General features: G+C 40.8%; 1 pseudogene; it reads right to left on the minus strand.

Moving 5' to 3' along the window:
• LOC147980863 (uncharacterized) overlaps positions 1–19,149 on the minus strand; it is a 63,192-nt pseudogene that overhangs the window by 9,411 nt on the left and 34,632 nt on the right.

Genomic DNA, 19,149 nt, shown 5'->3' on the forward strand with positions numbered 1-19,149 from the left:
CGCGTTCGGTACTTTGATAATTTGATATGTGGGTGGACCGGTGCTTGGGTGCTGTTCTTACTTGAACAAGCATCCCACTTATGATTAACCTCTATTGCAAGCATCCGCAACTACAACAAAAGTATTAAGGTAAATCTAACCATAGCATGAAACATATGGATCCAAATCAGCCCCTTACGAAGCAACGCATAAACTAGGGTTTAAGCTTCTGTCACTCTAGCAACCCATCATCTACTTATTACTTCCCAATGCCTTCCTCTAGGCCCAAATAATGGTGAAGTGTTATGTAGTCGACGTTCACATAACACCACTAGAGGTTAGACAACATACATCTCATCAAAATATCGAACGAATACCAAATTCACATGACTACTAATAGCAAGACTTCTCCCGTGTCCTCATGAACAAATGTAACTACTCACAAAGCATATTCATGTTCATAATCATAGGGGTAAGTATGCATAAAGGATCTGAACATATGATCTTCCACCAAGTAAACCAACTAGCATCAACTACAAGGAGTAATCAACACTACTAGTAACCTACTAGCACCAATCCCGGACTTAGAGACAAGAATTGGATACAAGAGATGAACTAGGGTTTGGAGATGAGATGGTGCTGGTGAAGATGTTGATGGAGATTGCCCTCTCCCAATGAGAGGAGCGTTGGTGATGACGATGGTGATGATTTCCCCCTCCCGGAGGGAAGTGTCCCCGACAGAACAGCTCTGCCGGAGCCCTAGATTGGTTCCGCCAAGGTTCCGCCTCGTGGCGGCGGAGTCTCGTCCCGAAAGGTTGCTTATAATTTTTTTTCTCATCGAAAGACTTCATATAGGAGAAGATGGGCGTCGGAGAGCCACCAGGGGGCCCACGAGGTAGGGGGCGCGCCCAGGGGGAGGGGCGCGCCCCCCACCCTCATGAGCAGGGTGTGGGCCCCCTGGCCTTCATCTTTGGCGACGACTTTTCTTTATTTATTTTAAGATATTCCGTGGAGTTTCAGGACTTTTGGAGTTGCGCAGAATAGGTCTCCAATATTTGCTCCTTTTCCAGCCAGAATTCCAGCTGCCGGCATTCCCCCTCTTCATGGTAAACCTTGTAAAATAAGAGAGAATAGCCATAAGTATTGTGACATAACGTGAAATAACAGCCCGTAATGCAATAAATATTAACATAAAAGCATGACGCAAAATGGACGTATCAACTCCCCCAAGCTTAGACCTCGCTTGTCCTCAAGCGAAAAGCCGATAACAATAAATATGTCCTCATGTTTAGAGGTAGAGGCGTCGATAAAAATAAAATACGGACATGAAGGCATCATGATTGTTTCATAACAGCAACATATATAGATTTGTCATATGATTACTTATGTTCAAGTGATGATCTTTTCACAATGAAAAAGTATGAATCAGAAACCTTATTAGGCGCTAACAAATTATAACCTCAGTCATTGAAGCAATTGCAATTTATCATAACATCGGAAGGAGTCTATGTCAGAGCTTAAAAGCAAGTCCACATACTCAACTATCACTTAGTCCTTCATAATTGCTAACACTCACGCAATACTTGTGGTTATGAAGTTTCAATCAGACACAGAGAAAGATTGGGGCTTATAATGCTGCCTCCGAACTTATTCACCTTTGGGTGATGTCAACAATAATAGTTCATGCTAACGTACATCCAATTGGATATATATATCAGGATCACCCCACCATGAAGTTCTTGCCAAAGGATAAAATGAAAAAGGGAAAGGTGAAGATTACCTTGACTCTTGCATAAGATAGAGGATAATAATAAAAGATAGGCCCTTCGCAGAGGGAAGCAGAGGTTGCCATGCGCTTTTATGGTTGGATGCACAAAATCTTAATGCAAAAGAACGTCACTTTATATTGCCCCTTGTATGTGAACCTTTATTATGCAGTCCGTCGCTTTTATTGCGTCCACAACAAGTTCGTACAAAGCTTATTTCTCTGCATTAATAAGTCTTGCATATTTAAAGAGCAATTTTTATTGCTTGCACCGATGAAAACTTACTTGAAGGATCTTACTCAATCCATAGGTAGATATGGTGGACTCTCATGGCTAAACTGGTTTAAGGGTATTTGGAAGCACAAGTAGTATCTCTACTTGGTTCTGAGAATTTGGCTAGCATGAGGGGGAAAGGCAAGCTCAACATGTTTGAATGATCCATGACAATATACTTTAACTGAGATGCGAGAAAACATAACCCATTACGTTGTCTTCCTTGTCCAACATCAACTCTTTAGCATGTCATACTTAATGAGTGCTCCCAATTATGAAAGATGTCAATGATAGTATATCTATATGTGAAACCTCTCTCTCCTTATTACTTCCTATTAATTGCCACGATGACTAAAGCTATATTTGCCAACTCCTAACAACTTTTTAATCATCATACTCTTTCTATGTGAAGTCATTACTCTCAATAAGATCAATATGAACTCTTTGTTTCTTTTTATTCTTTCTTTTATTCACTCAAGATCATGGCAAAATAATCAAGCCCGTGACTCAACACTAATCTTTATTATATAGCTCACAGACTAGATTGCATAGAGGGATCATAAAGCAAACTTCAAAACTAGATCATGCCGTGACTTTATTCTACTAAATCAAGATACTACTAATAGGATCGAACTAAGAAAAACAGTAAAGATAGGAGTTGTGATGGTGATACGATACCGGGGCACCTCCCCCAAGCTTGGCAGTTGCCAAGGGGAGTGCCCATACCCATGTGATGAGGTCCCCTTCTTTGTTGTTCGAGGTGGAGGTGTTGTTGATGACGCAAGCTTGTCGTCCCCTTCCATGGCATAGGCTCACCCTCATAGAAGGATGATCGAGTCTCCGAAATTCTCAAATCTGCAACGGTAACAGCTCGAAACGAAAATAGGGGATATTTGCGTGATACGGGGGTCAAATCCTTCGGGAGAATATATAATGAATTTTTACCGACCAAAATACGTATCGTGCAGGAAAATGGAGTCCAGAGGGCACACGAGGTGCTCACGAGGTAGGGGGGCGCGCCCAGGGGGGTAGGGCGCGCCCTCCACCCTCGTGGAGGGCTTGTGTCCTCCCTGGACTGCTACCTATTTTTCTATTTTTCTAAATATTCCAAAACGGAGAAATATTGCCTTAAAAATGTTTTGGAGTCGGTTTACTTACCGTACCACATACCTATTCCTTTTCGGAGTCTGGAACATTCTGGAAAGTGTCCCTTATGTATTCCTCCGGGGTTACGGTTTCAATAACATTGGTTTCAACATTTATAGGATTACCTGAGATATAGTGCTTGATTCTTTGACCGTTTACCACCTTCGGATTTGTGCCTTCGAAATTGTTGATTTTTATGGCACCAGAACGATAGACCTCCTCGATAACGTAGGGACCTTCCCATTTAGAGAGAAGTTTTCCTGCAAAAAATCTTAAACGAGAGTTGTATAGCAATACATAATCGCCTACATTAAACTCACGCTTTTGTATCCTTTTGTCATGCCATCTTTTAACTTTTTCTTTAAACAACTTGGCATTTTTGTAGGCTTGGGTTCTCCATTCATCAAGTGAGCTAATATCAAATAACCTCTTCTCACCGGCAAGTTTGAAATCATAGTTAAGCTCTTTAATAGCCCAATATGCCTTATGTTCTAGTTCGAGAGGTAAGTGACATGCTTTTCCATAAACCATTTTATACGGAGACATACCCATAGGATTCTTATATGCAGTTCTATATGCCCATAATGCATCATCAAGTTTCTTGAACCAATTCTTTCTAGACCTATTAATAGTCTTTTGCAAAATTAATTTGAGCTCTCTATTACTCAATTCTACTTGACCACTAGACTGTGGGTGATAAGGAGATGCAATTCTATGATTAATGTCATATTTGGCAACCATTTTACGGAAAGCACCATGAATAAAGTGTGAACCACCATCAGTCATTAAAAATCTAGGGACTCCAAACCTCGGAAAAATAACTTCCTTAAGCATTTTAATAGAAGTGTTATGATCAGCACTACTAGTTGGAATAGCTTCTACCCACTTAGTAACGTAATCAACAGCAACTAAAATATGAGTGTATCAATTGGAGGCAGGAAAAGGTCCCATATAATCAAAACCCCAAACATCAAATGGTTCAATAACAAGTGAATAATTCATAGGCATTTATTGACGTCTACTAATATTACCAATTATTTGACATTCATCACAAGATAAAACAAACTTACGGGCATCCTTGAAGAGAGTAGGCCAATAAAAACCAGATTGCAATACCTTATGTGCAGTTCTATCTCCAGCGTGGTGTCCTCCATAAGCTTCGGAGTGACACTTGCGTAGGATCTGTTCCTGTTCATGCTCAGGTACACAACGTCTAATAACACCATCTACTCCTTCTTTATAAAGATGTGGGTCATCCCAAAAGTAATCTCTCAAATCATAAAAGAACTTTTTCTTTTGTTGGTATGTGAAGCTAGGTGGTATAAATTTAGCAACAATATAATTAGCATAATCAGCATACCATGGAGTGCTACGAGAAGTGCTTATGACATTTAATTGTTCATCAGGAAAGCTATCATCAATAGGTAGTGGGTCATCAAGAACATTCTCTAACCTAGATAAGTTGTCTGTAACTGGGTTCTCAGCTCCTTTTCTATCAACAATATGCAAATCAAATTCTTGCAGCAAGAGAACCCATCTAATAAGTCTAGGTTCAGCATCTTTCTTTTCCATAAGATATTTAATAGCAGCATGATCAGTGTGAATAGTTACTTTAGAATCAACAATATAGGGTCTGAATTTATCACAAGCAAACACAACTGCTAAAAGTTCCTTTTCGATAGTAGCATAATTTCTTTGAGCATTGTCTAGAGTCTTACTAGCATAATGGATAACATTTAATTTCTTATCAACTCTCTGCCCTAGAACAGCACCTACAGCATAATCACTAGCATCACACATAATTTCAAAGGGTAAATTCCAATCAGGTGGCTGAACAATAGGTGCAGAGACTAATGCTTTCTTAAGTATTTCAAATGCTTCTACACAATCATCATCAAAGACAAACGGTAGATCTTTTTGTAATAAATTAGTCAGAGGCCGAGAAATTTTTGAGAAGTCCTTAATGAACCTCCTATAAAATCCGGCGTGACCAAGGAAACTTCTTATACCTTTGATGTCCTTGGGACATGGCATCTTTTCAATAGCGTCAACCTTGGCTTTATCAACTTCAATACCTCTTTCAGAAACTTTGTGCCCCAAGACAATACCTTCATTAACCATAAAGTGGCACTTTTCCCAATTCAAGACAAGATTAGTTTCTTCACATCTATGCAAAACTCAATCAAGATTGCTCAAGAAATCATCAAAAGAGGAACCATAGACGGAAAAGTCATCCATGAAAACCTCACAAATTTTTTCACAAAAAATAGAGAATATAGCCATCATGCATCTTTGAAAGGTAGCAGGTGCATTACATAAACCAAAAGGCATACGTCTATAAGCAAAAGTACCAAAAGGGCATGTAAAAGTAGTCTTTGATTGATCTTTAGCCGACACAGGTATTTGAGAGAAACCAGAATAACCATCTAGAAAGCAATAATGTGTATGTTTGCATAATCTTTCTAGCATTTGATCAATAAAAGGTAAGGGGTAATGATCTTTCTTAGTGGCTTTATTTAATTTGCGGAAATCAATTACCATCCTATAACCCGTAATAATTCTTTGAGGAATCAATTCATCTTTATCATTAGGGACAACAGTAATACCTCCCTTCTTAGGGACACAATGGACAGGACTTACCCACTGACTATAAGCAACGGGATAAATTATACCTGCCTCCAGAAGCTTGAGTATTTCCTTCCTTACAACTTCTTTCATTTTAGGATTCAAACGTCGTTGAGGATCACATACTGGTTTAGCATCCGCTTCCAAATTTATTTTATGCTGACATAGAGTGGGACTAATGCCCTTAAGATCATCAAGAGTATATCCAATAGCGGCACGGTGCTTCTTCAGAGTTTTCAATAATCTTTCTTCTTCATGCTCTGAAAGGTTAGCACTAATAATAACAGGATATATTTTCTTTTCATCAAGATAAGCATACTTAAGATTATCAGGCAACGGTTTAAGCTCAAAAACGGGATCACCCTTGGGTGGAGGAGGATCCCCTAGGATTTCAACAGGAAAATTGTGTTTCAGAATAGGTTCCTGTTTAAAGAATATTTCATCTATTTCCTTTCTTTCATTCATAAACATATCATTTTCATGGTCTAGAAAATAGTGTTCTAAAGGATCACTAGGAGGTACAGCAATAGAAGCAAGACCAATAATTTCATCCTTACTAGGAAATTCTTCCTCACGATGTTGTTTACTGAATTTAGAGAAATTAAACTCATGAACCATATCATCCAAGCCAACAGTAACAACATTCTTTTTGCAGTCTTTCGTAGCATTAACAGTATTCAAGAAGGGTCTACCAAAAATAATGGGACAAAAGCTATCTTGTGGAGAACCAAGAACAAGAAAGTCAGCGGGATATTTGGTTTTCCCACACAAGACTTCAACATCTCTAACAATTCCCATTGCAGATATAGTATCTCTATTGGCAAGTTTAATTGTAACATCAATATCTTCTAACTCAGCAGGTGCGATATCATGCATAATTTCTTTATATAAGTCAATGGGTATAACACTAGCACTAGCACCCATATCACATAAGTCATGATAACAGTGATCTCCTATTTTAACAGAAATAACAGGCACGCCTACCACAGGTCTATGTTTATCTCTATCACAGGGTTTAGCAATTCTAGCAGTTTCACCAGAGAATTCAATGACATGCCCATCAATATTATCAGACAAGAGATCTTTAACAATAGCAATATTAGGTTCTACTTTGACTTGCTCAGGAGGTGTATAAGTTCTAGTATTGCTTTTACGAACAACAGTTGAAGCTTTAGCATGATCCTTTACTCTAGCAGGGAAAGGTGGTTTCTCAACATAAGAGGTGGGAACAATAGGATCATTATAAGTGATGGTCTTTTCTTCAACTTTAATAGGTGCAGCTACTTTTACTTCTATGGGAGGATGATATTTAAACCACTTCTCCTTGGGGAGATCAACATAAGTAGCAAAAGATTCACAGAAAGAAGCTACTATCTCAGGGTCAAGTTCATATTTAGTGCTAAACTTACGGAAAATATCGGTATCCATAAAAGATTTAACACAATCAAACTTAGGTGTCATACCTGACTCCTTACCTTCTTTGAGGTCCCAATCTTCAGAGTTGCGTTTAATTCTATCTAATAAATTCCATCTGAATTCAATAGTCTTCATCATAAAAGAGCCAGCACAAGAAGTATCGAGCATGGTGCGATTGTTATCAGAAAGCCGAGCATAAAAATTCTGGAGAATTGTCAATTTTGAGAGATCATGATTGGGGCATGAATATAACATTGATTTAAGCCTCCCCCAAGCTTGAGCGATGCTTTCTCCTTCACGAGGCCAAAAATTATATATATAATTGCGATCACGATGAACAAGATGCATAGGGTAATACTTTTGATGAAATTCCAATTTCATTCTTTTATAGTTCCACGATCTCGTATCATCACATAGCCTATACCATGTCGATGCGTCTCTCTCCAAAGATAAAGGGAAAGCCTTCTTCCTAACAACATCATCGGGTATACCTGCAAGCTTAAATAATCCACAAATATCATCCAAATAGCGTAGATGCTCGTCGGGATGCTTTGTCCCATCTCCCGTAAAAGTATTAGCCAGCAATTTTTCCATAATACCCGAAGGGAAATGTAAAAGGAGTTTAATTTTCAATAGGTTCAGTAGGTTGAGGAGAAACTCTTTGCTCTACTGGACGGGGTGAAGATACCCCGAACAAGCCCCTCAGAGATTCAGTTTCCATAGTAACAAGTGACAGAAAATTTCAGCACACTATATAAATTTTTCCTTACCAAATTCCACCTACCAAAGGTGCTACACTCCTCGGCAACGGCGCCAGAAAAGAGTCTTGATGACCCACAAGTATAGGGGATCTATCGTAGTCCTTTCGATAAGTAAGAGTGTCGAACCCAACGAGGAGCAGAAGGAAATGATAAGCGGTTTTCAGCAAGGTATTCTCTGCAAGTACTGAAATAAGTGGTAACAGATAGTTTTGTGATAAGGTAAATTGTAACGAGCAACAAGTAACAAAAGTAAATAAGGTGCAGCAAGGTGGCCCAATCCTTTTTGTAGCAAAGGACAAGCCGGACAAATTCTTATATAAGGAAAAGAGCTCCCGAGGACACATGGGAATATCGTCAAGCTAGTTTTCATCACGCTCATATGATTCGCGTTCGGTACTTTGATAATTTGATATGTGGGTGGACCGGTGCTTGGGTGCTGTTCTTACTTGAACAAGCATCCCACTTATGATTAACCTCTATTGCAAGCATCCGCAACTACAACAAAAGTATTAAGGTAAATCTAACCATAGCATGAAACATATGGATCCAAATCAGCCCCTTACGAAGCAACGCATAAACTAGGGTTTAAGCTTCTGTCACTCTAGCAACCCATCATCTACTTATTACTTCCCAATGCCTTCCTATAGGCCCAAATAATGGTGAAGTGTTATGTAGTCGACGTTCACATAACACCACTAGAGGTTAGACAACATACATCTCATCAAAATATCGAACGAATACCAAATTCACATGACTACTAATAGCAAGACTTCTCCCGTGTCCTCAGGAACAAACGTAACTACTCACAAAGCATATTCATGTTCATAATCATAGGAGTAATAGTATGCATAAAGGATCTGAACATATGATCTTCCACCAAGTAAACCAACTAGCATCAACTACAAGGAGTAATCAACACTACTAGCAACCTACTAGCACCAATCCTGGACTTAGAGACAAGAATTGGATACAAGAGATGAACTAGGGTTTGGAGATGAGATGGTGCTAGTGAAGATGTTGATGGAGATTGCCCTCTCCCGATGAGAGGAGCGTTGGTGATGACGATGGTGATGATTTCCCCCTCCCGGAGGGAAGTGTCCCCGACAGAACAGCTCTGCCGGAGCCCTAGATTGGTTCCGCCAAGGTTCCGCCTCGTGGCGGCGGAGTCTCATCCCGAAAGGTTGCTTATAATTTTTTTTCTCATCGAAAGACTTCATATAGGAGAAGATGGGCATCGGAGAGCCACCAGGGGGCCCACGAGGTAGGGGGGCGCGCCCAGGGGGGAGGGGCGCGCCCTCCACCCTGGTGAGCAGGGTGTGGGCCCCCCGGCCTTCATCTTTGGCGACGATTTTTTTATTTATTTTAAGATATTCCGTGGAGTTTCAGGACTTTTGGAGTTGCGCAGAATAGGTCTCCAATATTTGCTCCTTTTCCAGCCAGAATTCCAACTGCCGGCATTCCCCCTCTTCATGGTAAACCTTGTAAAATAAGAGAGAATAGCCATAAGTATTAATGACATAACGTGAAATAACAGCCCATAATGCAACAAATATTAACATAAAAGCATGACGCAAAATGGACGTATCAGCCAGCTATCAAACAATTGTGCCAACATACAATGTCCATACCGTCACGATGACTTGGGACTCGTGCATAGTGGGACATGGACTACAATATTGTAAGAAAATATTAGTAGAATGAGGCAAAATGTAAAATGTGATTAAAATAACTTACACAGAATCGCAGATCCATATAGTGTACTGGGACGTCTCTAGCAAGCCGGACGTCGTGGCACGCTAGTATCCTCACAGCCATGTTAAAACAATCAGCATCCATGTACTCATCATTTTTTAATATGTTGTTTAATTGTTTCAAGTTTAAACTAATAGGGTAAGGCTGAGAGCTTTTCACCCATTCGCTCCTGTGAAATGGGAATTCTGTCATTATACAAGAGTAATAGGAACAAAAATGAATTGCAAAAATGTGTCTTACTCTAGCATCGGGACATCATCAACCATGCTGATGAACAAGCAAAATTCATCTATTAAGTTGTCGTTTGTTGGAATGACAGACGGCGAAAGGATAAATGATTGCGAGATGAGCTCAACTTGTGACGATGAGTTGGATGCTTTAGATTTGTTAGGAGGTCTTTCGAAAATCATACAATCAGTGGGATCCGTGTTGGTTTCATCATCATCCAAGTCTCGGTTTCTTATATCGTCATCATTGAATTCCGAGTCGACTAAAATGACATCTAATTTTGTTCTAAAATCTGTCATGTGAACCTAAAGTGAAGTAGTAATAAGACTTAGTTTTCAAATAATGATACAACACAAAATAATTAGTATCATGATACGATGCAAAATGTACCTGTTCGGGAGTGTCGGACAAACTCTCTCCCGTGAAGTACTCCATGAAATTTAACATCCAGAGACCACAAGATGACCTTGATGATAAAGAAATTTTGTTATGCTTAATAATAAAAATATTAATAAAAAAATAGTATCATAAAATGATGATGACTGAACCACACTATCATACCGGATACGCTCGATAAAAAAGGAACTAAACAACGTTTGCTGCTAATATAAATCAAATGACCAATAGGGCTATCAATAAAATAACTAAATTTCTAAACCATATATTTTGTATATAAATCAAATGAACAAAACGGTTATCAATAAAAAATGAATTTGTGAATGCATAATTATTTTGAGAGAAACCCATATAATATTACTTTCACCGAATGGGTTGTCGATCATAGATACAACATTTAAACAAAAGAGACACGGCCGGTGATCCATTTGGTCGATGTACTGTTTAATCTGGGTGGCCTATTTAGGTGATAGAAAAGCAACCAGAGGTTGGATTGCAAAAGAGAGAGAAAAGCAACCAAAGAAACACTAATAAGGAGCAGCCGGTGAAAAGTAAAATAAAAAAAGAGCAACAGGATGTAACCCGTCGCACTATCACTATCTCGATCTCTCCAGTACACTATCACTTTGCTTTCTCCACTCCTTACTTCTTCCTCCGCCAGCCGCCTCCTCTGTAGCACGGCGCCTACTCTGCAGCACACCACATCCTCTCTCGGCACGACATCGGCCGGCGGCCCCGCCCCCCACCTCCACCACCACGGCCTTGCCCCGTCTCCTCCTATCCCCACTAGGGCCTCGCCCCGCCGGCCCTTATCCCCAGCACGGCCTCGCCCCGCCCCCTCCTCTCACCACTGCGGCCGTGCCTCGCCGCCAACCCCATGGATCTTCCCTGGATCGACTCTGCCGCCTCCATCCTACTTCCTAGAGGAGATCGATATGTGAGCTGGTCGACACAATTCGGGAGCAGGCATATCGAATTGGATCGAGATCCAGTGCGTCATCAAGTCACTCTGGGAAGGAGTTCGCAGCTCGCATACATGCTCTACAGGATTAGCCTAATCTCTCTGTCGTCGCTGTTGTCATAATGCCTTGCAATAGACCAGACTATTTCCAGAGGTCAGTTCAATCTATCCTCAAGTAGGCTTTGTCTCCATTCTTCTGTTTTTCATGCAGCTTCAGTTTGTACACTTAGTAGAACACACTTCCTGACCAAATGATGGACAATAACTCTTCCAGGTACCACAAAGCAGTTGATTCAAAGTTCCCACTATTTATATCACAGGTAATGGTAATAGCAATTTCAGTTCTTGTTCTTGATCTCTTGTATGTAGAATGTTATTTGTACACTGCTTCTTCCAATTGCAGGGTGGTACAAATGGAGAAGTAAAAAAATAAGGCCTGGAGTTATACCCAAATAACATTTATGCAAGTGCGGAAAGAAACACTTGATCTATGCTCAATTGCCTAATAGTATAACAGAACACACTCTGCTTCTTCTACTGTATTATTGCTAGCATAGCTGATACTTCTCCTGTAATACTGCTAGCATAGCTGAAAGGACATGTGGTGCCCCCATGTGTGGTTTTGGTAATTGATGACAATCTCTATGGACTAACGGTTGCCTTGAGTTATATTTGAAGGATTTGTCCATAGGATTGTCTTGAAGTCCATGTGTTGGTTTCAAGGAGTTTATGAGATGGCCAAAGTGCTTTTCAAGGAATTATCCAAAGATTGGTCATGAGTGAGTTGAGATGGCCAAAGTGCTTTTCAAGGAATTATCCAAAGATTGGTCATGTGTGAGTTGAGCTTATTGCAAGCATGTCTTGAAGAAGAAGATTGTGTGATCATTCATGGTTACCTTCAAGACATCATCCAAATGAGAGTTGGAAAGATTCAATGTTGATCAAGACTAAGTCAAGAGTGAATCAAGTTGATCAACTCACAAAGCGTAGAAGAAGTACCGAGAGGGATCAAGTGATCCCATGGTATGGTAAGCATTGTCCATTACGCTTTGTGTACTAACCCATGGTCTACGCGAGAGTTCTTTGTGGGGTTAGGTATGTTTCCATGGTCTTGCGTCAAGTGGAAGATCTCATACAACCCATGGAGGATGACATTAAGTGGTGATCGTCATCAAGTTTGCAGTGTGCAAGTTCAAGTGGAGCAACTCGAAGAGTGGCTCACCCATAATGGAGTATGGGGGAGCAATCAAGCTTGAAGCTTGTTGTCCATTGTGGTGTCAATGGAATTGTGAAGATGTGCCAAAGAGTGGCTCACCCATAGTGGAGTATGGGGGAGCAATCAACTAGTCTTCATCGAGCCAACACAATCAAGAAAGGTGGTCCAACTTGAGGAAGTCAAGATCGTCATCATCTAGCTCAAGTGGACTATGTGCAAGGCAAAGGTTTGCCCTTGATAGGTTTTCTATTTTACTGGTCTCATAGTGGTAGTTGGGAGACCGGGTTGTAGGATCAATTGTCGTACTATCAAGGGGGGCTCTCTAGGGACTAGCTTGATCGTATCATTAGTCGAGAGCTCAAACCATTGCATCCTTGCATCATCTTTCTGTTGACACACGAACACGTCACGTGTACCCTCGACGCCGGGGGTGATGCACCGCAGCTCACGTCAAAGGAGACCCGACCGACAACGCGATACGCAAGACAGTCGGCGGGTGCTTTTGCAGACCCGAAACCCCGCGCACCCGGGAGGGACCCCGTCAGGGATTGCGGCGGCTATGGGCTGCCCTAGGTCGATTCGCTCACCCCTAGAGCCTCGGGATTCTCAGCTCTCAAACACGAAGAACAGTGAAGAACGAGAGAGAAAAACGGTGGAGAGATAAAACGTAGATGAAAAAGTAGTATATTGATTTGTTCGATTGTGTGTTGTTCAATCGGCCGTCACCCCCAACATATATAAGAGGCGGCTGGACTTCCCGTACAAGTAAAGGATTCATCTAGGCTTTCCTTACAAGAAAAATTACATCAATTCACGTCCTAGAGTCCTAATTCTATTCCAACTCGGATTCAGTCTGAATCTGCCCCAAACTCTGTCTTCCTTCTTGCGCGGGCCGCCAGGCTTGCATATGATCTCCGATCGAGACGGACCAAATATCAAACTTGTGCGCCTCGACGATACGAACAACTCTCATGTTGATCATTTTTCCAAATAAGTCCATCTTGAATACTTTTCGAGGTCATCTTTATCTTCCAGTCGGACTCGGTTTTGCAGTAGACTGGATTATCCGAGTCTCGTAGTGAATTTGTAAGCTATATATTATCTCTGATGATGATGACTCCAAAATCAAAATTTACCGTCTTGATGATACACACAACTTCTTTATTGAACACTTCTTCATCCAAGGTCATTTTGATAAACTTTCGAGCACATGTTCAATTTCACTCGGACTTGAGCTCATCCACTCGGATATTAGATACTTTCACTCGGATCGTCCGATTGGACTTTTTCACTGGAAGACAATCTTTCACTCGGATGACTATATTTCCACTCGGATGACTATATTTACACTCGGAAGGCACTATCTTATTCACTCGGATGACTATATTTCCACTCGGAAGGCACTATCTTATTCAATCGGCAAGTTTTCGTTCTGATGGTAATCTTTTCACTCGGAATATTTTCACCTGGACGACAATTTCACTCGGATGATCATATTTTCACTCGGATGACTATATTTCCACTTGGATAATAATAAGTTCATCCGGTCAGCAAACTTTCACTCGGCCGTAAACTTTCACTCGACCGTAAACTTTCACTCGGATGGTAAACTTTTCACTCGGATTTCCGACTGAAAACATAGCCCGATCTTGATTTGTCTCTCCAGGCCTCATATGATCTCAGATTGAGACGAATTATATATGAAAATTGATCGGCTCGACGAGACAAAACTTTTCCATGTTGAAAGTTTTTTGATTCAAGGCCGTATTGATGGCCGAATTACTCGCGCAACCTATCAGACAAGTGTCTGGCACCTCGCGCCATATTTCCCTTGAGGTTCAGTCTGCAGTATATTGCCTCTAACTTTTGCAAATGAACTCGGATTGAGATGATTTATATATCAAAATCGATTGCCTCGACGAGACGAAGACAATTCCTTAAGAGTGCTCCTTCATCCGAGGTCATCTTGAAGACGTGATTGGCCAAAAACCACTCGGAACATTGAACTATGCCACTCAGAGTATAGTTTCGGTCCGTAAGATAAAGTCGAATGAATATAACCGAAACATCAAAGTGGTTCCACTCGGCGACGTGAATCTTTTCATGCTGAAAACCCGTTCACTCGAGACCATCTTCATTGCGATCTGTATCTTGCCAAAATCAGGTGTCAACACATGCCCCCCTGTTTTTCGGCAAAGCTTGCATGCCGAAAAATAATATGCATAGTGTTTGTTCTAAGGACAATATCAACACTCCATCGGCCATTTATTTTTCTCACGGTGATAATTATGTATCGGCCATGTTTGTGCTAAGGGCGATAATCGTATATCGGCCATTGCCTACTTAGGCTTCCTGCCACACACTCGGGTGGTACTTCTTCAAATATTTGCCATTGAGAGCCCGAGGTAACAATGCCCCTTGTATTGATTCCACCAAATATGAATTTCCGGGAACAACTCTTGTAATTCTAAAAGGACCTTCCCAACTTGGAGACCACTTCCCGAATTTTCTATCTCTTGAACCAATCGGCAGAATCACTTTATAGACGAGATCACCAATTTGAAAATTCTTCAACTTAAATTTCTTATTGTAAGCTCTTGCAACCCTCAACTTGTCTCTCTCTATGGACTTCAAAGCAACCAAACGTTTGTCGGCAACCTCATCAATATTGTCCATCATCAAGTTATAGAAGTCTACTGCCGATAAATCATTTTGTTTGGCTATTCTCAAAGCATTCAAATTTACTTCCACTGGTAAAACGGCCTCTTGACCATATACTAGTTCATATGGGGTCACCTTCATAGCACCATGCCTTGAAATTCTATGTGCCCACAAAGCTTCAGACAAAAACTCATGCCATCTCCTTGGATTATCTTCAATCTTTTTCTTGATGAGTTTGATTACAATTTTATTGCTAGACTCAGCTTGTCCATTAGCTTGGGCATAATATGGAGAGGAATTGAGCAACTTTATGTTATAAGATCCGACAAACTCTCTGACTTGGTGTGACATGAAAGATGAACCTTGATCTGTTGTTAACGTTTGACGAATACCGAATCTATGAATAATGTGCTCGGTTATGAATTGAATTACCTCTGTATGGGTCATGTTCTTGAGAGGTACTGCTTCAGACCATTTAGTGAAATAATCAGTTGCCACCAATACGAACTGATGCCCCTTTGAGGAAGATGGATGAATTTGCCCAATAAAGTCTAAACCCCATCCTCTGAAAGGCCACGGCTTGATAATAGGATGCAACATAGCAGCAGGAGCCAATTGAATATCACCAAATTTTTGACAAGCTTCGCACCCTTTATAATATCTGAAGCAATCATTAATCATAGTCGGCCAATAAAACCCAGCATGTTGCAATAACCATTTCATCTTGGGAGCCGACTGGTGAGTGCCACAAATGCCTTCATGTACCTCTCCCATAGCAACTCTTGCCTGGTCCTCATCCAAACACTTTAGAAGAACATCATCGACTGTTCGGCGATAAAGACCATCATCTCTCATTGTATACTTGAAAGCCATACGCCGAACAACCCTGTCCACCCTTTCACTCGGATTGCACAAGTAATAAACAATGGGCTTCCTCCAGTCGGGATTGTCACCTGCACTAGATTTTTTGTTAATGGCCGAATCAGTGGGTTCTGGTTCGGCCTCTTCTATACTGGTAAGACAAGACATCGGACTTTGAGAAATATGAAACATGCCATGATCAATATGGTATCCAGATGCTTGCTGTGCCAACTCATTTGCTCTCCAGTTGTCATGTCTAGATATATGTGCAATGCTAAAACAATCCAAAGTAGAGATTATATCTAGACATTTATCAAGGTAAACATTAAGTGATTCGTCCAAACACTGAAAGACTTTGGATATTTGCTGCACCACTAGTAACGAATCACCATAAGCCTCAATATGTGTAACACCTATAGCAAGTAACATCTCTAGGCCGAATAACAATGCTTCATATTCGGCTTGATTGTTTGTGCAAAAATATTCTAAGCAGCATGAGGCTTCAAAAACAGCACCATGAGGAGATATATAAACAATACCAACACCTTGGCCATTGCTACAAACTGAACCATCAAAGTATAATCTCCATGGTACTAATGAAACAAGGTTCATATCAACATCATGCTTGTTATTAATCCGATGTTCAACAATGAAATTAGCAACAATTTGGCCTTTCATGGATTTTAGAGATTCATAAGCCAAATCATATTCAATCAAAGCATAAGCCCACTTGCCAATTCTACCACTAAGAATTGGCCTATGCAACATGTATTTAATGACATCGGTTTGATAAGCTACTACACAAACACTCGGCACTAAATAATGTCTCAGTTTTGTGCAAGCATAATATAAGCATAGACATAATTTCTCAATAAATGTATACCTTGTCTCTGCGTCCAATAAGCGGCGGCTCAAATAAGTAATGGCATGCTCTTTTCCTTCGGTCTCTTGAGTTAGAACAGCACCAATAACTCCTTCCTTTGCTGCAATTAAAGTCTGAAGGGTTCCCTATGCTTGGGTGCTCTCATCACCGGAGGAGTGCACAAATAATTCTTGATCATATCAAATGCTTCTTGCTGTTTTGCCCCTCAAGTGAAATTAGCATCATTCTTTAACCGAAGGATAGGAGCAAATGCATCAACTTTCCCTGATAGATTAGCTATGAACTTTCTCAAATAATTGACCTTGCCAAGGAACTTTTGCATATCTCTCTTGCATGTTGGAGCCTCCACTTTCTGTATAGCCTCTATCTTTTTGGGATCAATCTCTATACCATCTTCATGAATAATGAAATCCAAAAACTTGCCAGCTGACATGCCGAAAGCACACTTCAAAGGATTCATTTTCAGTCCATACTTTTTCATTCTTTCAAAAGCTAAACGCAAATCGGCCAAGTGAGACTCAAAAGCATCCGATTTGACAACAATATCATCAATATAAACTTCAAGTATGACACCGAGTAAATCATGAAAAATCAAATTCATAGCCCTTTGATATGTGGCGCCAGCATTTTTAATCCGAATGTCATCACTGTCCACTTGAATAAACCAAGGAAACCAGGACATCGGAAAGCCGTTTTGTACATGTCCTCTTCGGCCATAAAAATTTGATTGTATCCGGCATTACCATCTAGAAAGCTAATAACCTTACGTCCAGAAGCATCATTAATAAGCATATCGGCTATTGGCATAGGATACTCATCTTTGGGTGTAGCCCTATTCAAATCTCTGAAATCAATGCACATCCTCAACTTGCCAGATCCTTTCTTCTCTACTGGGACAATGTTAGAAATCCACTAGGCATACCTGCAAGGTCGAATGAAATTAGCATCAAGCAGTCGACCGATCTCTTCCTTGATCCGGTCATATGTTTTCGGATTAAATTTTCTGGCCGACTGTTTATGAGGTCTAAAACCGACCTTTATAGGCAACCGATGTTCCACTAGCTCTCGGCTTAATCCTGGCATCTCATGATATTCCCATGCAAAGCAACAAACATATTCTTTCAATAGCTCGATGAACTTAGCCTTACAATCGGCTTTCAAATTTTTGTTTATAAATGTCGGTCAAGTGACTGAACCATCTCCAATATCTACCTCTTCTAACAGATCGGCTGATGTAAAACCTTGTCCAAGTTTATCCATGTCATCCAACTCCTCTATAGACTCATACATATTGTTCTCATTGGACCGATACTTTACAAGACGTTTTTGTAACCACTCGGAATTAGGATCCATTTAAACATATCATACCTTGGAGCCGATTGCATTCACTCGGCTTTAAAGAGACGGGCACAAAACCATTCTTGGTTGCGCTGAGAAAATCAAATTCTGATAAGTCACGTCCCGTCAAGCAAGTAGCATTGGGATGTTGCCAATCCACCAATGCATCGGCCAAAGCAACACAGACCGAGTTATCCGCGTGAATAACTTCCACTTCATCATCAACCCACTGAATCAAAAACTGGTGCATAGTGGATGGCACGCACTGGTTTGCATGAGCCCAATCGTGGCCTAGTATGACGTTGTAGTTACCTTGCACCTCAGCGACAAAGAATGCAGTAGCCAAAGTTTTGCTTCCGACTGTAAGCTCCACATACATCACACCTTTGGCTTCAGTTTTCTCTTTGCCTTCAAATCCATTGAGCACCATATTGGTCTTGATCAATTCTTCATCAGGCAAACCCAATCTCTTGAAGACCGAATAGGGCATAAGATTTACCACAGCACCACCATCAACAAGCATCCGAGTGAGCGGCGACCCATTGATATGACCTCTGAGATATAATGGTTTAAGATGCGTTACTGGTTCTTTTGGCTTCTCGAATATTGCGTTTTAGGGCCAAAATCCAGCTGAGCCACCTCCCCTTCTTCATCTACAGCACGAAACTCAGCAGGTAAGTAGTACACCATATTGATATCCATACCTTCATGAACCGGCGTAGACTCATAGTCCAACATATCAGCCTCCTCCTCGAGTGCATCCACCGATTCTGAAATTTGTCCGAGTGAAGGATAAGTAAGAAGTGTCGCAGACGATGTCATATCTGTTGCATCGTCCTCCTTTGGTGATGTAGGTATTGCTGTGATAGATGTAGAAGCTGTTGTAT

Source organism: Triticum urartu, chromosome 3A, assembly GCF_056163025.1.
Source record: "Triticum urartu cultivar PI428250 chromosome 3A, HENAU_Tu73, whole genome shotgun sequence".
NCBI lineage: Eukaryota > Viridiplantae > Streptophyta > Magnoliopsida > Poales > Poaceae > Triticum > Triticum urartu.